This window comes from Papaver somniferum, chromosome 5 (assembly GCF_003573695.1).
Source record: "Papaver somniferum cultivar HN1 chromosome 5, ASM357369v1, whole genome shotgun sequence".
NCBI classification, from domain to species: domain Eukaryota; kingdom Viridiplantae; phylum Streptophyta; class Magnoliopsida; order Ranunculales; family Papaveraceae; genus Papaver; species Papaver somniferum.
Genome location: NC_039362.1, coordinates 139,194,602 through 139,202,891, shown reverse-complemented (window position 1 = coordinate 139,202,891; position 8,290 = coordinate 139,194,602). Strand labels below are relative to the sequence as shown.

The 8,290-nt window shown below is 32.8% G+C and overlaps 1 long non-coding RNA gene across 1 annotated transcript; it reads right to left on the bottom strand.

The window, feature by feature from the left end:
* Positions 1-655: 655 nt before the first annotated feature.
* Positions 656-8,290, bottom strand: LOC113282911. Its single transcript, XR_003327232.1, has 6 exons — positions 6,780-8,290; positions 6,082-6,135; positions 1,567-1,623; positions 1,344-1,439; positions 1,146-1,227; positions 656-937 (listed from the first exon to the last, which is right to left on the bottom strand). It is a non-coding gene; the product is annotated as an uncharacterized LOC113282911 (long non-coding RNA).

Here is an 8,290-nt window from a genome sequence, read left to right as displayed (position 1 = left end):
CTCAATTTCATCTCCCTTGGATTTTCTCACGAACCTAATTTAATTCCCAGATCTTCTATTCTTTAATTAAAACTCAAAACATGAATCAAAGTCCTCCAATATAGCAAACCCAACATGTAAATCCTTCTTATTCACCGTTAATTGAATCCCAAATTCAAATTCAGAAACCCTAATTACTTTTTATCGATTCTTCAGAAGAAGTGCTTCACCTCAACAAAATAACATAACCCATCTTATATCTCTTTCCTAAAACATCAAATTCATCTTCCAATTCTTTCTCGAACTCTTCCAGAAACCCTAACATCAGAAACTCTAACTTCTATTTACAAGATAAACTCTATCTTCTTCATTCCTTGCTCAATCAACCAAAACATCACCACCAACCTCTACCTCATGATATCATAAATTAATTTCATCTTTCAAATCTCTCAGAATCGTCGAGGCTTAGGGTGCACACGGTACGGTTCGGTTCGGTTCTTGCCGAGGCCGAGTACCTGTACCTCTCACCTGACGGTTCCAAAATTTTGGACCGGTCCCGGTACCGAGTACTTCGGTTCCGGTTCCATTCGGCACAGGTCGGTACCGGTCGTTACCGGTTCCGGTTCCGGTTCCATTTCAGACAGAAATCAAAGCACCTGTTGTTTACCTGTTTTTCAATATCTCAAATTCTCATTCAAAGCAACAACTACTAAGTAGCAATATTACTAGCAAACCAAGCAAACAATGTCTTGAAAATATTAAAAAAGATGTAGTAACGTGTGACTGAAAGAAAATAGAAACCAAAACATAAGATAAGTAGAACTGTAGAACCCTCCAAACTCCCTTATTCTTTCTTAATCTTGGATTCTTTCAAAAACTTCAGTCTACTGGAAATATCAGGATATTGTTGTCAATGGAGTATAAGATATGAACTGGTTAGTGGTAGTGGATAGCATACCTGTGTAGAAAATGAAACGAGAAAATTCGTGTAAACGAAATATCTAAATCCCACCAACAAATCTCAAGAACGTACTATTAGAGATAAAGGCTCAAGTATAAACTAAATTAGACTCGTGTATACCGAAAGAAATTCAGGCAACCAAAGTACTACAGTAGTAAGTAATATTTGCATAAAGAAACCCATGTACTGAAACAGTTCAACCTACCTAAGGGAAGCACTTATGAATCACAACTTGGTGGCATAAATCGATGTGTGCACTGGTATCCTCGCAGTGGAAATTGGATTTCCTGAAAAGAAAACTACTAAAATTACAAGCCATTTGGAAACATTACAATTCTCATTCAATCTAGGGCTATTAAGAGTTCAGAAACAACCAATCTATGGCAATTAAGAGTTCAGATACCTCAATCGAGTACTCTAGTACTAATTAGATAGTCAGATGAGCTTCTGCTTCCAAAATCACACACTAACTGGTCGTTTTCTATCAAGATCGATAATTCTGTCAACATAAAACCAAAATTGAGTTGGTTAACAACAAAATTGTCAAAATTCCATAACCGACTTTGTAATTAAACTCGTAAATAAAACATAAAATCAACTAGTAAATAGGTAGAAATCGCAATTACCTTCGTGGTAGACCTGGTGGTGGTGATTAGAGATGAAATTGACTAGGGTTGAAATCCCTAAAACACAAATCAAACAAAAACACTATTATCCATCAATTGAAAATTTGTGTAATAGTGTCCCTGGGTTTACTTATGAAACCTATTATCCACCATAGCTAATAGTGTCCTATTTTTCAGTTTCATCTTCTCATACACAAATCAAACAAAAACACTATTATCCATCAAGATTCATGTGAAACAACAGCCACATAAGGTTTGGAAAAAAAAACAAGCAGCAACCAAATCAAAGTTTATGCTGTTGATAACATTTTAAACAGAAGTTACAGAATAGAAAATCCCTTCTGAAACCCTAATTAGTGAATGCAATCAACCCTAATGATTTATTTTCTTTAAAGTTAAATCCAAAATTTAAATTTCAGAATAGTTCTTATTTTATCAGTTAAGATCCGTCTCTTCTTTTGAATCTATAAAGAAGAAGATGGGACAGAGAGAAGAACAGATGTGGAAGACGAATATGAGGGAGAAAGGAGATGTTATACCTGAAGATAAATCCACTTGAAGGTCTTCTACTGTTCTACAACCTTGAATCCTTGATGAAGAAAGCAACAACCTTGGTCCTTGATGAAGAAACGAAGGGTTAGGGTTAGTTAACAGAGAGTTCTCCTTCTCAGAGAGAGGAGACGAGAAAAAAAAGAGGAAGGGAAGTAGGAACTGAAACCCTAAGCCTAATCCTTAGTTTATATACCCCTTTAATCTAACGGCTAATACTGATCCTTATCTCCCAAATCTAACGGTATATATTTTTCGGGATTTTCGGTCCGGTACGGCACGGTACCTGTATTGGACCGTGTACCTGTACCTCCAAGACCTCGGTTCCTATTTTTTGGACCGGTACCTGTACCTTGTACCTCGGTTCGGTCCAAAACCAGGTACGGTTCCACCGGTTCCGGTTCGGTCCGTCGGTCCGGCTCGGTTCCTGTGCACCCTTAGTCGAGGCGAAGAAGAGAATAGAAGATGAAATATAAATGAGCTTATCTGCTCGATTAGGTTAGATAAGACCAACGATAGATGCTATTACACACTCTTGCTTCGATAAGGGAAGCCCAGGTCGGCCTATATGCGAAAATACCATTTTGTCCTTCAAATCAATCTGATGATATCTTCTTCGTCCGGTGTCTGAATCGAGTAGTCCACTCTGCATAATTTTTCGAGACTTAATCAATGGTATCGGTTTCGTATCTAGATCGTTGTTAGATTAATTCTTATTAGTTATCGTTCGTGTTAAACTAATCGAGTTATTATCGGTTTATTAGACACTTGACCGGTCTAATAGCGTTTACGGGCTTGAGGGTCCTTACATTCTCCCCACCTTATTCATTTTCGTCCTCGAAAATTGAACCATCCTTATGGTCTTCAAAAACTCCCCACCTTATATAATAAACCTATCTCTTGTCTAAGCGCAAACAACAAGAAATAAAGCACAAACCTATATGTCTTTCTACAACTAAAGTTTGTGGCTCTAGGTTCAAAATACTAATTTCCATTTCAATAAGTTACTGGTTCTAATTACAAGAGGAAATACTCTATAAATGAATTTCTAAGTAAAATTTGGGATTTATCAGTTCACTAAAAGAAGCAAGTCTCCCTTCAATGCCTAGTGATACAAGAATGCAGTTGCCCTGTCTAGGTTCATGACTCCTGACAATGCTTACTACGTAACAAGTATCACCTGAACATATCAGAATTACCAACCTAACTATTCCCCAGTGTTGGATTAACTAAGTATTAGTTTATTAAAATTAAGTAATTCTCTAAACTATTATCGTAACTGGTTTAAGTCTTACAAATTTACTTTGTAAAGTATATAAATAGTTTACATCATTTTAAACAATTTAGTCATCTGAATATATTATTAATACTAGATTTGATTTAATCTAATTTTATTTCCTTAAATTTTTATGATTGCTAAATAATCCTTACGTTGTATTATTAACAAAAATTACATTTTGCTATTCCTATCCTATAATTATTATCCAAAAGATATTTACAATAACTCTAAATTTTATATTAATTAGTATTATATAGTATTATTATTTGCTTGTCTTATCAAAAATTATTGACTTAACTAAATTATTATTTTCATTATTCTTAAGTTAATAGTCTAGTTGGTACACTAAGCCTTAATCTTCTAAATATAACTCTGCATTCACGTAAAGATTTATATAATAGGTTTTATTTATTCAGATTGAATCCGTATACTATATGTATCTTGTTAAATATCGCCGTTGGTAATTTAATACGATTTATATCTGAGTCTGCATAAAATTCTAATATGTCTTAATAGTCTTTAGATTTTATTATTAATTAATAAGTATCTTATTCATATGCAAATTTATTCTCCTTTTAGTCTAATTTTGTACTAAGCATTCATGTACTATAAATATCACTTCATGTGTATTATTTAGTGATTTAGTGAATCTTTTATTGCACTAAAGATAATCTGGGTATAATATTGTTAACAAGTTTAGTCTCTATTTTATGCATTATATGACCTCATGTTCTTAATCCTACCAAATAAGTCTTATATTAACTATCTGGTTTGAAACGCGGAACATATAATTTTAATTTCTTATTGGTTAACTTTGCAAAACTTAACCGTAGATAATCACTTAGCTATTTAATTCTAGTCATTATTTTATCGCTATATATTTGTTAATGAGATTTTAATTTAAATTATACTCAAAATAATACTAATTTAAATTCTAACAGTTCAAGTTTGTCATACTAATTTTTCATTTCAAAAGACGATTGAATTTACTTATGAAGAAGGATTCTATTAGTATACGAATTTATTTTCTTTTAATCCTAATATTACAATAAACATCCGAATGTTATTACTACTATTTCATGTATAATTGTTCCATTTTAAAGAATTACTGGATCATTTGTCAGACTAAAGATAATTTTGTATAAGATTATTAACAATTTGAGTCTTTTTATTTTATATATTATGTCCTCGCTTCCTTAAGTCTAACGCCTAATAAGTATTATATTAATTATCTAGTTTTGACACAAAACATATATCTAATATGTAATTAGTTTAATTTACAAAACTTAATAGTATATAAGCACTATCAATTTCCCATAATATTTTTTTTATCGTTATATATCCTTATTGAAATTTTAACTAAGTTTAAATTTATTGTTATTATTATTATCATTTATGATTATTATTACAACATTTTTATTATTAACACTGATGATCGAATTATTATTCTAACTACTCTTACAAATATTACTAAGTCCCGAAAATATTATTAACATTTAAGTAGTTATAATTTGTTTACTCTTCATATAAGTCAATGTGTTCAGTAAGTTTCTATGTGATTTATAAAATCTATTAATAATATTAATTTCACTTTTTTATAGTATTAAATTGACTACGTGTGCATACTTTTTAGATTAATTATTCTCAAATCCTCATTAGATAAAATTATTGGTGTACCCTACAATTTTACTTCATTACATATACAAACAAATAAATCAATCAAATAATTGTTTTACTTATAGATAGCTTTTAGTGATTAAGATTTATCTGACAAACCCAACCCAGTTCTAAACTAATCTAGTTCACTAATTAGCACATGCATTCCTATTGTTTCCCATATAAGATCTAATAGTGAACTCTGATACTATTAAGAAATTAAATAAATAAAGAGGCACTACGAATCTAAATCAAATACCTAAGCATTCAATTAAGAAATATGCTACAAAACTTAACCCAAAACTAGCCCGCTCTGAAACATATATATATACAAGAACTTCTCTCAAATGATACATATACAATAGTCGTTTGGTTTACAATTATAATATGCAACATAATAAACATAGCAGAAGTAGTATAACAAACAAACTCAACTCCTCGAAGCTTCCGCTGCGCAACTATGATCTGTCTTTGAAACTGAAAGTGGGAATGGGTGAGCACATCATCCCTAAAAGGGGTGCCCCGTAGGAATAACATTTAAATTTTAAGTAATCATTGAAAATGATTTGAAAACAATTCATGTTTTTCCTAAACGCTAAAGCGCAACCAATTTCACACAGGTAAACGATCATGTATATGGAACTAACTCCTTCCAAACAATATATAATACTGGTGACTCGTCCCGCACCTAGATAGCTATATGGTGACTCGTTCCGCACCTAGTGATTGCATAAAAGCTCAAATTCATGTAGATATAAATGAAGGGGCAGTATCCTATATACCACAGATGGAAATTCTCATTTCCAAACAATCAAATGGAAATTCTTATTTCCCAAAAAATTCATAAAGACAAACAAAGAATTGCAAATCCTTTCCAAGCAATGCAAATATTAAAAGAAATAACAGAACTTTCGTAAATCAAAGTTAAACAATGCAGGGAAAGCACAATCAGACAATGCATGAATTTGTTAAACATAAAATTTGGTAAAAGAAAACAAAAATAATCACAAAAGAGTTAAAAGTATTCCCACCTCTTTTGATGACAAGCCAGGCCTACCTCGAGATCCACGATCCACGGGTTCATCCTTTGAATCGAGCGTTGTTAATATAGACTAACTGTTAATCACACAAGAATCTAACCAAAGTGGCTCATACAAGAATCATATATTTCTATCTAATGATACTAAGCCCATTTATTCTTCTACACCATTTTATTATTTATCTTTAATATATCTAATGTTTACTAATTCAGTTAGGTTGGTTCTATAGTCCATAAACTAAGTCTTATGAATACCTACAACTTTGTAGAAGAAACCAAGTCCAATTCGGACCACAAGAGGTCCAAAACATCTAATTAAGAGAGTTTCCCTAAGTCCAAGTCCACTAAACTGGCCCCTTAATCTAAGGCCCAGTCCATCTGAGTCACTAATGGTAACTAACGGTCAAAGTGACGGTCAAGGGTCAACTAACAGCCAACGTCCATAGTCAAGTCAAGGTCCTGGTAAAATGGACAAAGAAACTAACTCAGTTAAGGTTCGCTGAGTCAGTACTGGTTCAAACCGATTCAACAGATCAACTGGTCGACTCAGTCAGATTGGCCAAGTCAGCTAAACTAAACTGGATGTCTAACATACCTAAGTCTCAAGAACAGGATTTCAAAAAGTTTCACTATATAATTCATTCATTCAAAAAAACTTCAAATCTAATTACAAACACTAATACAGTTTACCTGCAAAAGGCAGTTCCAAGCTTTTCACAGCCAACACTATTTAAAACCATTTAACTTCTCTTCATTCAAACTAAGCTTAATCTCAGTCTCATCACCATTTCTATTCATTTCCCGCTTGCATTTCTTGCAATACAAACCAACATTTCAAACCTGAACCCATTCATTTAAACTTCAACTACAATTCTCACTGCAACAATCAATATCCCCATCTCATTACCGCCTACACAATCTGCAACTTCATCATCTCATAGACTAACACCAATTGTATCTCCATCTCAGCATCCTTGAATCCATTAGGCCACCACTGTCAGCAATAGTTCAACTCCTACAGCTGTAGCTCAGATTCATCTAGCTCAAATATTATCTTCTAATCCTACCAAGATTGCAACATCAACTCAAATCAGCAATACTCTTTCACAACTAGTTATTCTCAATCACAGTTCATTCACACCGCTTGTACTTCAATATCACTGCGAACCCATGGGATGTAACACAAATACCTCTAAGTTATGATTGCAACTCTATATCTCATTGAACTGCAATACAATCTCAAACCCCATTTGAAACACCCATTTAGACCTATACTACATTCTTAACTGTAACTCAAACTCCAGACAAATAAACCCATCTCTTTCTCATTTTAATTTCACTAGAAATTGAATCACAAACCTATCTTCCATTTAATCCTCCTTCATCTTCTACAGTTCCATAATCTTCACAATCAACATAAATTATTCTCAACCCCTGTCCAAGACAATAATCATACAACATATCTTAATTTAACTCAACCACAACCATAACAATTCTATCGAACCTCATATTCAGAAATCAACTCTTTTAATTCAAATTCAAAATAAGAAAATCTGAATCGAAGTTACTTGGTTTACCTTCTCTCGGTTTCCTGAGTTCAACAACTTCAGCACCATCATCAATTCTGCTTTGGATTCTTCTTTATAATTCAGTTAACATAAAACCCATCATCAATTACTCAATAACATCCTCAATTTCATCTCCCTTGGATTTTCTCACGAACCCTAATTCAATTCCCAGATCTTCTATTCTTTATTTAAAACTCAAAACATGAATCAAAGTCCTCCAATCTAGCAAACCCCTCCTGTAAATCCTTCTTATTCACCGTTAATTGAATCCCAAATTCAAATTCAGAAACCCTAATTAATTTTTATCGATTCTTCAGAAGAAGTCTTCACCTCAACAAAACAACATAACCCATCTTAGATCTCTTTCCTAAAACATCAAATTCATCTTCCAATTCTTTCTCGAACTCTTCCAGAAACCCTAACATCAGAAACTGTAACTTCGATTTACAAGATAAACTCTATCTTCTTCATTCCTTGCTCAATCAACCAAAACATCACCACCAACCTCTACCTCATGATATCATAAATTAATTTCATCTTTCAAATCTCTCAGAATCGTCGACGCGGAGAGGATAAGAAGGAAATGAGAAGAGAAGAAGAAGAAGAAGAAGAAGAGAATACAAGATGAAATAG